This window comes from Choristoneura fumiferana, chromosome 22, assembly GCF_025370935.1.
Source record: "Choristoneura fumiferana chromosome 22, NRCan_CFum_1, whole genome shotgun sequence".
Taxonomy (NCBI): domain Eukaryota; kingdom Metazoa; phylum Arthropoda; class Insecta; order Lepidoptera; family Tortricidae; genus Choristoneura; species Choristoneura fumiferana.
In genome coordinates, this window is record NC_133493.1 from 2,391,917 (window position 1) to 2,410,543 (window position 18,627).

The 18,627-nt window shown below is 37.2% G+C and overlaps 1 pseudogene; it reads left to right on the plus strand.

Annotated features, from left to right (window-relative positions):
- The first annotated feature begins 350 nt into the window (after nt 1-350).
- LOC141440172 (uncharacterized) overlaps nt 351-18,627 on the plus strand; it is a 110,481-nt pseudogene continuing 92,204 nt past the window's right edge.

Sequence of the window (18,627 nt, forward strand, 5' to 3'; positions counted from 1 at the left end):
TATGAACGCAGTTTCATTCAAACGTGAACGCTACCGTTTGTTTTTGATAGCTGGCAACACTGTAATTTTACCAATATGGCGAATTGTTTGTGTACGCGTTTGAGGTTTTGTTGAAAAAAGGTAGAATACATAATTTTTTTAAATTACATTTGTGTTCATCATTACATCACGTCCTAAAAAAAAGGAAGGGTAAGTACTTTCCCAATTATTAATTGCATGATGAAGTAGTATGTTGGGAGTAGTTTACTTCCACAAATAACCTTGTTTAAAGCATGGCCGTGTCACTAGTTTTTTTAGGTTATGCTTCATTTCGTCATTCCCTCATCGTCATTCCCTCATATAGATTTACAGTGAGGGAATGATGACATAAGGAGGTAATGATTTTGACTGGGTTGCAATTCTTGAATTTAACTCAAACTTCTTGTTTTAGAGCAAATAATGGCAAGAAAAAAGAAAATCAGTGAAGAAGAAGCTAAATTAAAAAAAAAGGAATATGATAGGAAGCGAAGAGAAAAAATGAAATCTGACCCTACAAGTTTTGAGGTACTACGAGAAAAAGAAAGACTGAAATACCTGAAAAAGAAAGAGAAAGGCCAAGTAAAGCCGATTTCAAACATGAGTTCCAGAGAGAGAAGGGTTAAAAGGAAAACCTGGAAAAAAAAATAGCCAGACATATAGAGATAATAGAGCTAAAGTTCGTAAAAATCTCACAAGACTACTAGATGAGACACCTCCTCCTAGCCCAGGTCCCGTAATAGAGGTGGATATTCAAAATAATAATGAAGTTAGGGGTTTAGTGGCTGCTAGGAGGAGGCGGCAACTAAGAAAACGTAGAGCAGCGCTATATGCAAAAATAGCTAAATTACAAACAAAACTGAAATACGTGTTGAGAGAAAAGGAAAAATATCGTAAAAGATGCCAAAGACAAATCAAGAATGTGCAGACGTCTCCTGAAGCTAAAGTGTCAGCGCTCTTAAAAAAAATGCAAGTTTCTGACCTTGTGAAAAAGAAGCTTTTATTGTCGGAAGTTATTACTAAACAACTGAAAAACAAATACAAAAATTTAAAAAAACACATCGAAAAGAAGAAATACTTGCAGATGCTACAACCAGATCTTTTAAAGAAGCATAAACTGCTTCACTTAGCAAAGCCGTTTTTTAAACATGACAGATACAAAAAGAGTGGTTTGAAAAAATTAAATGCTCAACATATGAAAGTTAAAAAAGACGTTGTAGATTTTTTGGAAAAAGATGAGAACTCCCGGATGTGCCCAGGAAAGAAAGATTTTATCAGGTCAAAGGGACAAATAAAACAAAAACGTTTATTATGTGATACACTGAAAAATTTGCACATAAATTTCTAGCGACGGTCGAATATCAAGTAAGCTTGGCAACTTTCTGTAGGTTTCGACCTTTTTGGGTGACTTGGGCGAGCATCAAAGAACGGGACACTTGCAAATGTGTGATCCATGCAAATGTTGAACTGATGGTAATGAAATTGCACGAACTTAAAGCACTGCCTTGCTGTAACCTAACAAGATTTCTTGCCGCGAAAACATGCAATGTGCATTCAACTAAATGTTTGATGCGAGAATGTGAAGATTGTAGAAATAAGAACGTAGAATATTATCTTCCACAACCAAACAAATCGGTGACCTATTATCAATGGCAGTATGAGACTACTTCTTACGAGAAGGATGGAAAAATGAAGACAGTACGAAAACCTGTTAAAAAAACAAATCAAGGTCCCAATACGAAAACTAGTGCAACAGTTAGAAGAGACGATGCCTCTAGTTTTAAACATGTTGCCACAATAACGCATCAGTATCAAATGGTTGCAGACCTTAAAAGGAAATTGACCCAGAATGAAGTCCTTATCCACATAGACTTCAGTGAGAATTATTGCTGCAAATACAATGAAGAGATACAGGCAGTACATTTTGGAGGAGCAAGACAACAAGTCACACTTCACACAGGAGTATTATATTTGCGTGACAATGATGGTGTCAGACCCCGGACTTTTTGCTCTCTTTCTAATAACAACAGACATGATACTATGGCGGTATGGGCGCACTTGGTACCAGTTTTTGAATGGCTAAAAATTCAGAATTTAAAAATTAACAGAATTCACATGCGACAGTCCTGTTAACCAGTACAAGAACAAATTCATGTTTCATATTGTGTATCGCCATATAAATGATTTGTTTCCGGGCACAACATTCTTTTCATGGCATTATTCGGAACCCGGTCATGGAAAAGGTGCACCAGATGGTGTAGGTGGCACCTTGAAAAGAACTGCAGACAAAGCTGTTGCTGAAGGTCGAGATATTGTGAATTTAAATACCCTCAAAGAAATTTTGTCAGCTAGATGTCCTTCGATAATGCTATTTGAGGTTAACACTGCTAATATTACGGATATAGAACATTTGGTTAAACAGTCGGACACAATCTCTGCGTTCCGAGGAACTCAAAAAATTCGCCAATTTGTTTTCACTGGTGACGTGCTGGAATTCAGAAGGCTTTCTTGCTTTGATTGTCCAGGAAAATGTAGACATTATCATCTGGGATACTACTCGTCTTCAAATCCTTCTATTACAACAAAGCCGACTAAAGTACAAACACGTACCAAAAAGAATAAGTCGCAAGGAGAATCATCATCATCGAATGTTGTTATTTCCAGTGATTATAATTCTGCTTATAAAATAGGTGATCATGTCATTGTGAGATGGGACCAACAAAAATATCCGGGGGAACTAATTTCATTTTCTGAGGAAGCCGCTTTAGTTAAGTGTATGAAAAGAGGAACCAAATATTGGAAATGGCCAGCAATTAAGGACGAACAGTTGTATGCCTGGAAAGATGTTTTGCAGAAGATCAAACCCCCGACACTGATCAAAAGAGGGTGTTATTCTGTAAAAGAGATCGATTAGCTTAATATATATGCTCGTAGTTGACTGATTTTTTATCTTCAAGACTGAAAGTAGAATAAAGAATTTGATTTAATTGCCAGTTAGTTTAGTTTTAAGGAAAATGAATATTATTTTGTTATTTTTGCTTATTTCGTTTGAGACAATACTGTTATTAGCTTGAAGAATGAGTAAGTTAAAAGGAGTTTATATCTGAGTTAGTTATCTGATTAGTTCTAAGAAAAATGAAAATTATTTTGTTAATTTTTTGCTTATTTCGATTGAGTAAAGACTGTTATTAACTTTGAGACTGAGTAAGTTAAAAGGAAGGTTTATTTCTGAGTTATTTTTTAAGAAAGTAAAGATTTTTTGTTGATTTTCCATAGGTACTGCCATTGTGATTAAGTGCCATAGCAATTCAACTTAGTTGTTATTTATTTGTGGCATCTGCAGACTGCAATAAATTTGTGATTTTCTGGACAATAGTTCATAATAATGTTAATTGATATTTTTTATTATTCAATACAAAATATATAACGAAATAATTATGCCTTTTTATTTTAAAAAGTTTATAATTACTTACAAAAATCATTCCCTCACCTAAGTCATCATTCCCTCACTTTTTTTTTTTTAAACAGCCTTATAACTCTTAAAAAAAACGCTTATTTTGGGGACCACTATTTTTCTAAAATCCAGTGTTATGACTACTACAAAATCCATATTAAAAAAATATATAAATCACTATATTTTTTTAATTTTATTGTCATAACCGAATTTCCGGATTTCGTGAGAACTACCCGTATATACAGAGGGTTAGTGCTCTCTTTTTATGAAGCTCCTAGTAAAGCTTGGTTTCAGATTGGTTTTTTATCTATAAAAAACTAGCAAGAGTAAGAGTAACTTCAGTTAGGGACTTGGTACAGTGGCTGGAGCATACGAACTCTTGCCAGGGACGAATGGCGGAAATAATGGGAGGCTCTGTTTGGGCCTGCTGGTAGTCGGACACTTTAACAGGCTAGAAAAAAATTGGCCTGTGCTTCACTATAATTATACATCAAAAGCTGATTATCTTTCAATTTGGATCTATTTTCAAAGGTTCAATTGAAGTTAAGCCCGTGAATTCATATCTTGAGTTGCGTATTGCCGAGCGAAAACTTGTAAGCGCTGAATTAATTATCTTTAAATCCTTCATAACGGCACCATTGGGTGGAATCAAATCTTCAAGTGAACAGACACACAGTTTAACAGCAGTAAGTTGTGTCGTTAAACGCTCATGGGCCCCTTGGTGCTGAGAGGGAAGTTGGTTTAATCATATTATTATGTCTCTTGCGATACGGGTAAAGGTAAAAAACTTGAAAATATGGCCTGTTGTATGTAGTAGTTGCACTGCACAGAATTTATATAGGACTCAAGTCATTTTTCGAATATGAAACGTCGACTTATCTATACGGACGCGTTGCTACTAGATGAAAAAAATGAAAATTAAATGAAGTGTGAATCTGTTCTGAGCTACTGTATATCGGTTTTTGGTGGGGCCGGTGTAACTGCGATGCTTGGACAGGAAAGGACTTTGAACTTTAAAGTGATGTACAGAAAGCCTTTCCGATTTCCCATCGATAAATTGTACAGGGAGGCTCAGAGACTCACCGTCCGCCAGTTATTTAGCCAGTTAGTTTTGCAGGTGGTAGCACCTTGTGCAAGGTCCGCCCGGATTGCTACCACCTTCTTGCTCGCTAATCCTGCCGTGAAGCAGCAGTGCTTGCACTGTTGAGTTTCGGCGTGGAGAGTAAGACAGCCGGTGAAACTACTGGCACTTGAGGTATCCCATCTTAGACCTCTAGGTTGGCAACGCATCTGCAATACCTCTGGTGTTGCAGATGTTTATGGGCGGTAGTGATCTCTTACCATCAGGAGACCCACTTGCTCGTTTGCCATCCAGTCGAATAAAAAAAATAAAATATATATATATATATCCACCGAGTCGCCTTGAAAATGCACCGCGAAACTCAAAGCTCTCCTCTATACCCTGCTCTACTGAAGAAAAGAGTATTTCGCATTCCACAAACTAAGGTTAGAACAGCCTTTGCGCGCAGTTTTTGACAACTCCTTCACCCATTTGTATATAACCGCATCATCAGACTGAAATGATGTTCAGAATTCTACACCAAAACAGATATAGACACAAAGTTAAAAAGTATGCTACTTTCTCTCTCATGCACAGAGACAGAGGAATTATTAAAAAAAGTGATTTAAGGAGCTTAACAGCACACGCACATGAACACACACACACACATATATCACTTTGGTTTTTCCTTTATACTATAGCTTGTACGTGTCTTTTAGTGTTTTTATGCATGCTAGCCATCTCTGCTTTGTAAAAGCGAAATCTTACAGTTTGATTTTTATGCCAAATCACTGGGTTCTCACGATACAGGCCCGACCTAGTGTGAGAACCGCTGTTAAATTCTAGTTCCTACCTTTACTTAAATTAAGTTGTTATGTAAATTCTAACGTAATGTACCTACACTTTAACATTGGCAAATAAATTAAATTTTAATTTTTTAATTTTCATAATGGTGTGTATGCCCAGTCTACACTAGGCTCGCGTGGCAACTGCAGCCCAAGACCTCTCATTCTGAGAGGAGGTCTGTACCCTGGCTTTGGAACGTGTATAAGCCGAGGTGAGATGAGAAAGAAAGAGAGAGAGCAGCCAGCCGATTTTCAATAATTAAAAACTGGTTGTAATTTGTTTCGCAGACAACATTTTAATAGAATTTCGTTTAATAGATATTTTTCTCATATTATTGTTTCATAGAATAATCAATACATGGATCACTTTGAAGAAATTTGTATCATTGATTTTTGTTACAAATAAAATTCATTATTTAGGTATTCATTTAATAGAATAACAAATCAAATATTCTTTATTATTATATTATTTAGTTGATATAAAACTTATTACAAAGAAAAATATTTTATGTGGTGTTAGTTTCTAAACTTTTTAATTCATACCTGCGACAAAATGCATACCATCCTATAACGGTAGCGATTCACTTTCTGGTGTGGTCACAGTTCTTACCTAACCTAACCTTCTTTTCTGGTAGCGATTCGCTTAGTGGTGATGTCACAATTCTAACCTAACCTAACCTACTTTTCTGATGGGGTCACAGTTCTGACCTAACCTAACCTACTTTTCTGGTAGCGATTCGCTTAGTGGTGATGTCACAATTCTAACCTAACCTAACCTACTTTTCTGATGGGGTCACAGTTCTGACCTAACCTAACCTACTTTTCTGGTAGCGATTCGCTTTCTGGTGGGGTCACAGTTCTAACCTAACTTAGCCTACTTTTCTGGTAGCGATTCGCTTTCTGGTGGGGCACAGCTCTAATCTAACCAAATCGAACCAACACAAAATTACTATATTCAAATGTGTTAATTTTTATTAAATTATGGACAACATAACGTCCATTTTTACATTTTCGTTGAAACAAAATATCGTGAATAAATAAACCGAAAAAAAAACATTAAAAAATAATTCTATGGTTTGACACATTGCTAAATAAAATAATTTCATTTCAAAGATTATTAAGTTGTAAGTTTATTTTTTTCCATTAAATATAAATCATTCAAGTAAATAGTAATTGAAACAATAATATCCGAAGTAAAAATACAAGGACTAAATATTATATGAAACATTTTCTGCGAAACGAAATTCTGTGAAATTTCTGACTGTGAAAGAAGGGAACACCTTAAAAACTAGATACTTAATAAGATTGAGTGAATTAAGGAAAGTTTTTCATCAAGAGAGCCTTTTGAAGACACAGTTACTTTTATTCAAACTTTGTTTTTCTACTACTTCTCATTATTATTTCGAATGGTATTTGCGAGTGAGAGGATTTTAACAATCGATCCTCCGATCAGATAAATCTCTGGCACTGCAGGGCTACTACGAAACTCGAAACTCGAAGTTCGTATCGTACCGTCCCTCTCGCTCTCGTATTAAATAGTATAAGTGTCAGAGGGACCGCACGACACGAACTTCGAGTTTCGTAGTAGCCCTGCTGTTTTTTCTACTTGCAAATTTAGATCGCTGATCCTTTAATTATTCCATTTGTTAACATTATTCCAAGGAGGTCTACATCTTTATACTATGTTAACGATACTTGTTTACTTAGGACTCATGTTAGCCTTGGTTAAAGTAATGTTTTCATTAAAAAGGGTACCTTTTTACTAAGTGATGGAAATATTTATGAAAATGACATATAATAATGTACTGTATACCTACGGTATTAGGCATTTCTAGGGTTCCGAAGCCAAATTGCTAAACAAGAACGCTTAGGGGTTGATCCATTGATTAGTGGTAACTGACGGTTAAATGTGATGCCGTCTCTATTTATTTTGTTAGAATAGACGGAGACGGCATCACATTTAACCATCAGTTAACACTAATCAATGGATGGTGAAACAGCTTCTTAGTGTTGGAAACTTTCGGAATTAGGCGAAGATATTCTGGTTGCCGCCTTCGTGTAATACGGAATATTAACTATTGGCTATGTGTTTTTTTTGCATAAAATATTATCATGTAAGTAGTAGCGCGTGCACATCCCCGCTTTCTCTCTCTTTCATATTTCTCTATCTCACACAGACTGTCTCACAAAAATCTACCACCGGTTCGGAAAAGTCTCTGTTGAGAAGAATTCGGCAAGAAACTCAGTGAGATATATTTTTTAAACAGCACCACAAGTATTTAACACAACTTTATTTTTAACACAAGTAGTAAATATCACATTGACATTCTTAAACACTTATGTGATGTGTTAGCTAAGTATATAAAGTAAGTAATTTAATGCTTATTTTTATATTATGATACACCTTTTAACCGTATAATAAGTTGTAATGAAATTCAGGACATGTTAAAAACCAGAATTCAAAAGTATAATTTCTTATAGAAATATAGTATTACTGGCATTCCTTGTAGTCCTACGGAATCCTAAAGATAAAGGAGCACTCTATAATGTGCAATCGAGGGATAAAATTGTTAAGAGTTGTGGCGTAGGTAATATCTGCTGCATCCGGTTTTATATAAAAGTAAAGTTTGTGCAACACGACTGAAAATGAGTTGTAGTGTACTCGTTGGACTTTTGTATGAAACCAAATTACGCGACCGAAATACGCGACACACAACTCAAAATATTATACTCGTCTAGCTTCACCCTAAGTCGATTTGTAAGACATCATGGAATAGATATTAATCCATAATATCGACCAAAGAACCCTTCGTTAAACGTGGTCCAAATTGCACGTGACCTGTATTATATTATATTATTTATATATATATATATATATACAGACCCCCGCTCCGGGTCGTACCTGGTTCAGCAGGTGGCGCTGGCCATACAGCGGGGAAATGCGGCTGGCATTATGGGCACCTTTGAGCCGGGTACGACGTGGAATGGTGGTTTTTAGGTTGTAAGTAAACTAGTCAGTATAGGTCTTAGTTTGTAGGTTATATTATAAGTTTACAATACAATACAATACAATAACTCTTTATTGCACACCAATACAGTAAACAGTACAGAGAAAACAAGTATATACATAGAGATTTTCTAAGGTAAGCAATAGGCGGCCTTATCGCTTCAGAGCGATCTCTTCCAGGCAACCTTTACAATGGACAGAAATAAGGAATACATTTTAGCAGGTGGTGCAATTTACAGTAGATTAGAGCTATATCAAGAATACATAAAACTAACACATACAATACACATACACAACAAATCTAAACAGATAGATAGGTAGATAGATACCATAACAACACATAAATAAGCTAACTATAACATTTATACGCAAGATGACAGGTAGTGCTCCCTAAGCATAGACCTAAAGATAGGCAAGGACTTTGCGCGCCTCAAGTCTATCGGTAGGGAGTTCCACAACCGAGTGGCCTGGACAGTGTAAGAATAAACATAGAATTTAGAGCAAAGAATAAGCATAGAGTTTAGGTTATTTTTTTTTTTTCTATCAATTGATCTATGTATATTTTGTGTTTTTCAAATAAAGTATATACATATATATATATAAATATATATATTATATTATCACAAAAAGTGGGCATTATGGCTGATAAATAAATGAGCAGAACGTAAAAAATGTAAAGGATGTAATAATATTAAGCTATAAAGCTCTTTATTATTTTTAGCATAAATGGTTACCTACCACATCTTGAAGTTCATAGAAAACTCTGTTTTAGTTATCTCCGTAAGTTATGTTTTTCGTGGTGAAGTTTTAAAATGTGTATTATTATTAGGATTACTACATAATGCAAGTACAATATTCAACTACACTTTATCATTTCGGCGTATTTACGTCTCACTGCAGGGCGAAAGCCTCCTCTCAGAACGAAAGTGCTTTGGGCCATGTTGTTCCCACTGCGGGCCCACTGTATCCACTGTTATCCATACTAATATTATAAATGTGAAAGTGTGTTTGTTAGTGTGTTTGTCCGTCTTTCACGCCGAACCAGAGCGATGGATGGACGTGATTTTTGGGATAGAGATAGTTTATGGGCCAGAGAGTGACATTGGCTACTTTTTATCCCGGAAAAATTGTCAGTTCCCGAGGCGGGCAAAAGATAGTAAATAATAAATTTCGCACTCAGCCCATTTTTTATGCATTTTAGTTAATTTAATTATTTTTTGTTTATTCAATTTGAAAAACTCAGTACACTCTTCGAACCCAGGACACTCTTCTTGAGAAGCTATAAACCAATAAAAAACGCCAGCAAAAATATAAATAAAAACGCCCGAAAAAAACGCTGCTTGAAAAGACAGTTAAAAAGTAAAAAATAATTATGCGCTACCTAGCTGTTGCCCGCGACTTCATCTGCGAAGAATTCGTTTATCTCTATCCCGCGGGGACTATGCTGATTTTCCGCAAAATTAGCCTAAGTTAATTTAGTATAAAGTATCTAGTAATATTTGTTTATCTAAGCGTCGTCGGTGTCGGGGGCCCGTTAAGGTTAACATGAAACTAAATATGTTGTATTTTTTAAAGTATTAACCTTAGCGGTCCCCCGACACCGACAACGCTTAGATAAAAAAATATTACTAGATACTTTATACTAAATTAACTTAGGCTAATTTTGCGGAAAATCAGCATAGTCCCCGCGGGATAGAGATAAACGAATTCTTCGCAGATGAAGTCGCGGGCAACAGCTAGGTAGCGCATAATTATTTTTTACTTTTTAACTGTCTTTCAAGCAGCGTTTTTTTCGGGCGTTTTTATTTATATTTTGCTGGCGTTTTTAAGTCGGGGTTTTTTAAATTTTAAATTTAAGTTTTATTTCATGTTTTTTAAACTTTGATATATATTTTTTTAAACTGTACTAGTGTGTTGGATATCCTGGCTGCAGCATCAGCTCATCTTGTTGCCACCATTGCATTGTATGTAGAATCAAATACTGATCAAAAGGAATCAAACACTACATATCTGCTATTATTTTTCAAGAGTATACTGGTGTGCTGGATATCCTGGCTGTAGCATCAGCTCGTCGTGTTGCCACCACTGCATTGTATGTAGAATCAATTACTGATCAAAACGATTCCAAACACGACATATGTGCTATTATTTTTTATAGAGTGTACTAGTGTGCTGGATATGCTGGCTGCAGCATCAGCTCATCGTGTTGCCACCATTGCATTGTATGTAGAATCAAATACTGATCAAAAGGAATTAAACACGACATATCTGCTATTATTTTTTCAAGAGTATACTGGTGTGCTGAATATCCTGGCTGCAGCATCAGCTCGTCGTGTTGCCACCACTGCATTGTATGTAGAATCAATAACTGATCAAAACGAATCCAAACACGACATATCTGCTATTATTTTTTCAAGAGTATACTGGTGTGCTGGATATCCTGGCTGCAGCATCAGCTCGTCGTGTTGCCACCACTGCATTGTATGTAGAATCAATTACTGATCAAAACGATTCCAAACACGACATATGTGCTATTATTTTTTATAGAGTGTACTAGTGTGCTGGATATCCTGGCTGCAGCATCAGCTCATCGTGTTGCCACTATTGCATTGTATGTAGAATCAAATACTGATCAAAAGGAATTAAACACGACATATCTGCAAATTTTTTTTCAAGAGTATACTGGTGTGGTGAATATCCTGGCTGCAGCATTAGCTCGTCGTGTTGCCACCACTGCATTGTATGTAGAATCAATGACTGATCAAAACGAATCCAAACACGACATATGTGCTATTATTTTTTTAGAGTGTACTATGTGCTGGATATCCTGGCTGCAGCATCAGCTCATCCTGTTGCCACCATTGCATTGTTTGTAGAATCAAATACTGATCAAAACGAACCCAAACACGATATATCTGCTATAGTTTTATTAAGAGTGTACCTACTAGTGTTCTGGATATCCTGGCTGCAGCATCAGGCCGAGAACTCTATAATCTTGCATAGCTATATTGTATTCATGGGTGTTTCAAATTTTAGGTCCCAAATATGTTTGAAAGTAAAGTAAATATCCATTATGCGTCTAAGATTCCTACCGCAGCGAACAAAAGAGCTGATGATCTTGAAACGGCTGAACCGATTTTGATAAATCATGTCTAAGATCCATCGCTAGAAAACCAGCTTTCAAATAAAAAAAACCGCATTCAAATCGGTCCACCCGTTTAAGAGCTACGGTGCCACAGACAGACACACAGACACACAGACACACACACATAGCGGTCAAACTTATAACACCCCTCTTTTTCGTCGGGGGTTAAAAACTAGGCTACAACAACTTTGTGCAACAACACTATTCACCCGTGGTGGCATAGTTTTTTGACCTATCGCCTCTCAAGCTGAGGGTCGTGGGTTCAAACCCCGGCTCGCACCTCTGAGTTTTTCGAAATTCATGTGCGGAATTACATTTGAAATTTACCACGAGCTTTGCGGTGAAGGAAAACATCGTGAGGAAACCTGCACAAACCTGCACCTGCGAAGCAATTCAATGGTGTGTGTGAAGTTCCCAATCCGCACTGGGCCCGCGTGGGAACTATGGCCCAAGCCCTCTTGTTCTGACAGGAGGCCTGTGCCCAGCAGTGGGACGTATATAGGCTGGGATGACTATTCACCCCTAAATCACGTGTTTTTCACCTGTGGCAACTACAATACAATACAATTATTGCACATCACTAATCAGTACTATATAATAACCAATAAAAAGTTGGATAACCCCCGACTTTGTCACTTCAAAGTATGATGAAACATGTTTAAAAACTTTCTTTAGAAAATTTGATTTAAAAAAACCGCATTCAAATCGGTCCACCCGTTTAAGAGCTACGGTGCCACAGACATACACACAAAGCGGTCAAACTTATAACACTTTTTGCGTCGGGGGTTAAAAATGCTATATAGATACAAAATGCAATATAGAAAAGAGGCGTTCTTATCGCTTAAAGGCGATCTTTTCCAGGCAACCATTTGGGTACAGGAACTTATAGCGGGGTTGACCATAAGGGAGAGATGGCCAATAATTTTACCTCACCAAAAATACTACACTACATTTCCTATTATTAAACTGCACGGCAGTAGCAAGACCCTATATTGTTTGTGTAACGTTACCCAAAATCCCTAAGGTTAACAATATAAAGTATCAAATTTCTTCACTCAATTCTAAGAAAAGGTCCGTCATTTTTTCACCAAGCGACTTATCTATGCCATAAACTCGTACAAAATATCCTTTGCGATAACAAAAGAATACCGAAAACTTGTTGTCTCACAAAAACACTCAATATTCAACCTTATTTACAAACCTATAAGAGTTACGCTGAATTTTTTGAACGTAACAAGTTATTATTGTCGAAGTTTAATCCAAAATCGATGGTACAGTCACCAGCACCAATATCAGACACAACAAGCGTGCATAAATATCTGATACGACTCTATTTCTAGGGCCGGAAGGACGTGTCAGATATTTTTGCACGCTCCGCTGTGGCAGATATTAATACTAGCGACTGTACACAGAGGCTCTTTCGATATCTTAATAACTTCGGATTTCTAAATCTCCTTGTGTTTAAAAATAGGCTTTGTCGCGGTGGTGTTTTTATAAAACATGGCCTTTGAGTGTTTGGCGGGCATTGCGACAAGCAGCTTAAAACAGTAACGACGGAGCTTCCTTCTTTAGCTATTTGACACCGGAACAAACATCATCATCATCATCATGTCAGCCGAAAGACGTCCACTGCTGGACATAGGCCTCCCCCAAGGCTCTCCACTCAGACCGGTCTTGTGCTTTCCGCATCCACCGCGACCCCGCGATCTTAACCAAGTCGTCGCTCCATCTTGTTGGAGGCCTACCGACAGCTCGTCTCCCGGTCCGCGGACGCCATTCGAGAACCTTCTGACCCCATCGGCCATCAGTCCTGCGAGCAATGTGCCCCGCCCACTGCCACTTTAGTTTCGCAATTCTTCGGGCTATGTCGGTAACCTTAGATCCGCATTTCAATCTCATTTATTTCAATAAATACTGAGTGCCTCTAACAATAAGACTTTAGGCAAGGCTCGATTCTACTTGCATGACTGAGCTACTTTTGTTTTGTAATATAATGTAACACTCCCACAGTGAACAAGATTCAAGACTATATTTTTATATTCAAACTCAAAGTCAAAATATCTTTATTTAATTAAGGATATTAAAAGCACTTAAGTATTATAAATGTCAAAAACAAAACTACCACCGGTTCAAAAAAAATCTGTTGAGAAGGATCCGGCAAGAAATTCGACGAGGTATATTTTTTTTAATGTAGAATTTTTTGGACTATAAGGTAACGACGAGGTTTGAATCATGATCTTTTTTTCAATTTTGACAATTTAAGGTTAAAAGTCGTAAATTGAATAAAATACTATGATAGACGAAAAAACTTTTTAATGTTCACTAGCTTTGTTCCAGTCATTTGCAATACAAAATAATAACAATGGGCACAGTACAAAATTAGGTTTACTAATGTATCGGCGAAAATTATTTAGCAAATTATTAACTCCCAAACTATTTATCCCATATTTTTATTTAGGCGAAATGTTATTTCCCAACTCAACGTTTCGCACTGATATCATTTCCCAACTAATGATTCGATAAATTATTATTATGCAAATTATTACCTGGAATTTTTTTAAGATGTCATTTATGTTTTCGTCAAATGTATTGATTGGCATACCTACCTTAATTTAGCAACTTATTGAATGGCATCCAACCTACTTTTCTAGTGTCATTTATCCTGGCTGCTATAAAAAAAAACCTAACATCGAAGGCTTAGCTCCCGCCTTAGCCTTCTGAACCTAAACTATCCAAGTCGCTTCTGTTCCGAACCGTCTTGCTCGCTCGCTTCGCTCGCTCGCACAAATCAAATTGAAGTATAGCTCTGCAATGTAAAAAATTGCCCAAATGTTATTTGACAATTTGTTATTTGCCTAAGCCAATCATTTGCTACATAATTATTTGCCACATAAATGTGTGATGAAGTAAAATTTTGCAATGTAAAAATGTTGCGAAATAAAAAAAATGCGAAGTAAAGTTATGCCAAATATTAGTTTGCCAAATGAAACTTTGGCGAAAGGTTGGTTGCTAAGTGAAATTTGGCGAAACATATTTCGCCGAAAAGGCAGTACACCACAAAATTAATTATATATTGCAAATTCATCGATTCTAGGAACATATCGAATGAATAACTGTGGGAATCAAGACAATTTGCGAAGGCCGTTTGCGGCCTTTGAAAATAGTTTTCTATGAAGCAGTACTGTCCATTCATGTGCTTTACACAGAACTTGGTTGATAACAAATTATTACTGGCAGTTCCTGCTAGGCCACTAAACTTTCTTGCCGATATTCCGTGTGTTCGATTACAACATTTTTTATAATATACAATTCTTATATTTATCTCTAATTATTTATATTAAATTCTCGGATCAAAAATGTTTGTGACCAAACTCCTTCGAAACGGCTTGACCGATTTTTATGAAATTTCTGAGAGGAGACTTGTGCCCTGCGCAGTGGGACGTACTTATATAAGCTGGGATAATATAAACAGATGGTCCCAAAGGAAGAACAGCGCCGTTCGCAAGACCGGCAATTTTGCTGATTTGGGACCATTTCGAGACATAGAACTTTTTTTAAATTTTTATTCCTTTTTGTATTTCGTGCTTTGTCACGAACAAATGATTTCTTTCTTTAATAGAATAAAAAACTAAATAATTATTTTTAAATGTCGCTGAACTGAACTAATGTCTTTCAGTTTGACGAGTTCGTGGGATCATCATCATCATTCCAGCCTATATACGTCCCACTGCTGGGCACAGGCCTCCTCTCAGAACAAGAGGGCTATAATGTTCGTAGGATATAATGTTTTAATTATTTGACCCTGTTAAAGGGTCCACTCTGTATTATTCGGGGTATTCAAAGCCTTCATGTAATGTATTTATATCTAACACTGCACGTAGAAAAACAAAGCCAAGATTTTCCTTATTCCCATTTAGGCAATGACAATATTTCTGCAAATGTATGGGAGCCGGGAGAGGGTAATATAATTGAGGAAGATATATTATTTTGTTACATTGTATGCCTTTCGTTCCGGTTGCTTACGTGCTGAACTGGTTTTTAGGGTTGGTGACTTCAAATGAAGATTCTATTAAACGACCAGATTTAGTAAAAAGGGAAACTATACAAATCATCATCATCATAAGCCAGAAAACGTCCACTGCTGAACAAAGGCCTCCCCCATAGAACGCCACAATGAACAACTCACTACTTGCATCCACTGGTTGCCCGCAATTCTCACGATGTCTTCAGTCCACCTAGTGGGAGGCCTGCCAACGCTTCCTCTTCCGGTTCGCGGTCGCCACTCGAGAACTTTTTTTTTTTTTTTTTTATTCGACTGGATGGCAAACGAGCAAGTGGGTCTCCTGGTGGTAAAAGATCACCACCGCCCATAGACACCTGCAACACCAGGGGTATTGCAGACGCGTTACCAACCTAGAGGCCTAAGATGGGATACCTCAAGTGCCAGTAATTTCACCGGCTGTCTTACTCTCCACGCCGAAACACAAGAGTGCAAGCACTGCTGCTTCACGGCAGGATTAGCGAGCAAGATGGTGGTAGCAATCCGGGCGGACCTTGCACAAGGTCCTACCACCTTCAAATGAAAAAATCGCATTCAAATCAGTACACCCGCTTAAGTGCTACGGTGCCACAGACAGACATACAGCGGTGAAACTTATAATACCTCCTTTTTGCGACGATGGTTAGAATTCTACGCGGACAGAGCTTCGCGGGCAACAACTTGTACTAAATGAAATGTGGTGTCAAGTGTCCCATGATGTTTATATTTATTTATATTATTAAAAAAAAAATACTTACCCTTATTCTCGAATAACATGTTTCACTTGAATGTTCTAGAACACGAAACGAAATAACTTACGACAGTTTGAATGTTACCTAAATCGTACCGTTCACCGAAACTGCCGCACGTTCGAAATCAAGTTTTATGGCTACGTGTCGTAAAGTCTAATTCACGCTAACACTGCCGTCGTCAGCAGAACGCGTGACCTGTCAGCGGCGGGACGTGGACGGTTTTATGCCGTAAGTATAAAATAAATGTTATAGTACATTGTGCCTCAAGGGCGGTAAATAAGGAAGGGTCTATTAGAATACCGCCCGTGCGACATACAATGTTTTTCATCACATTTGCGAGTGAAATTTCATAATTGTAAAAGAAAAAATATAATTCTTCCAAATATTGCCCGTACCGCTGGCTGCGCTCTTGGCAGCGCCGACCTCCTCCTCCAGCAGCGCGCGCGGCCATTAGTACGGGCAATGACTCATTTACCGACCTTGGGATTTATGACAAGAAAATTAGTACGGGCAATGACTCATTTACCGACCTTGGGATTCATGACAAGCACATTAAGATCAAGAGTTTTATTTGGGGGGTTGCAACCAATGTAGCCTGCATATTACCCGCTGCATATTGGCCGGTTTTTTTTATTCACGTAAGTAAAATAAAGCATGCCACATTAGTCTAACAAATTGGCCACGAATATGTGCGACGCGCATTAAAATTCTCTGTTCATTGCAAAGTCTTAAAGTCGTAACTTTGCTGAAGTTACTTGAGAGAGAACGCAATGTATTACTCCCAGCCGCTCCGTACCGCTCGTAATTGTGGTTGGACTGTTACACTGTCGACAGCTGCGTACGTGCACGTGTCTTGTATGCACTAAACTATGGAGGGTTTTATGCGTGATGAAACCAAGAAACTTTAAGTTTTAGTTAGAATTTAACATAAGCAAATGGATGTTAAGTTAAATGCTTATGGTAGAACAACAGCAATGACTTTATTAAAAAAACTCAAGTTATTTTCTTGTTTTATTGTTATTTTTATTGTTTAGTTTAAATACATAATTTATTATCCCGCGGTTTCGCTCTCCGTATAAATAAAAAAGACGACGAAATAAAAGAGAAGACTTCGTTATTATTAAGTGCTTTTTCATTATTTAGGTTCCATTATAATATACAATTACAAGTGTTTGTGCGTATTATAAGCTAGAGGCTTTGTGAGCTGTTAGACTTTGATAGTTTAAATTATTTCCGAAAACTAAATTACCGAAAAAAAATACATTATTGAATATGATCACAAAACTTCTCGAGAACCCACTGAGAAATGCTATATGCAGAGATAAACAGCCAGACATCCAAACAGCCATACGAAAGCATTTTAGTCCAAGCTGAATCTTCTGTGAAGTAACTCCGTATTCCGCGCAAATTTTCACGCTATTTCCTTGTGACTATACCAAAAAACTTTTTTTTTTATTCGACTGGATGGCAAACAAGCAAGAGATCATCACCGCCCATAAACATCTGCAACACTAGAGGTATTGCAGATGCGTTGACAACCTAGAGGCCTAAGATGGAATACCTCAAGTGCCAGTAATTTCAACGGCTGTCTTACTCTCCACGCCAAAACACAATGGTGCAAGCACTGCTGCTTCATGGCAGGATTAGCGAACAAGATGGTGGTAGCAATCCGGGCGGACCTTCCTAACCTCCTGCAACACAACTTTACTGCGACACTAAACTTACAAATGCATAATTATATTTGTCTCACTTTCCTAAAACCTGACTACTCCTTGCATAACCTCATCCAACTTGTCTTGGCCCTGAATTACGGACCTGATATTATAACGCTTCTCCTGAAAGAGGAAATTAGTTTCACGTAGAATAAACGTCCTTACGGGAAACGCGGTGAGGGCCCACCTTAATAAATCAACTCGGAAGAGGATTGTTCTTAAATAAATAACGATATGAATTCTTTTTGGGTTCCATATCTCAAACGAATAAATGAGAACTACAGATCACTCGTTACCGTTATAACCGGTTAGCACCAAAAATACTGAACCGATTTATTATAGAAAAATCTGTGAAAATGATATCGTCGCGTTATGAATTTCCTTATTTTGAAGTTGCTAAAATGATTTTACAAACCTCCGAATTTTGTGCGTTGGTAGTTTTGGAGGTAGTTGAGATATTAAGAGAGATAAGTAGTTTCATTCCGAAAAATAGTAGAATATTGCATGTTATATTAGGCAAACCTCCATGACAACGTCAGTTCTCTTTATATTTTGTCGCCATGACATGATCATGACCAAAGAGTGTCAGCACCTATAA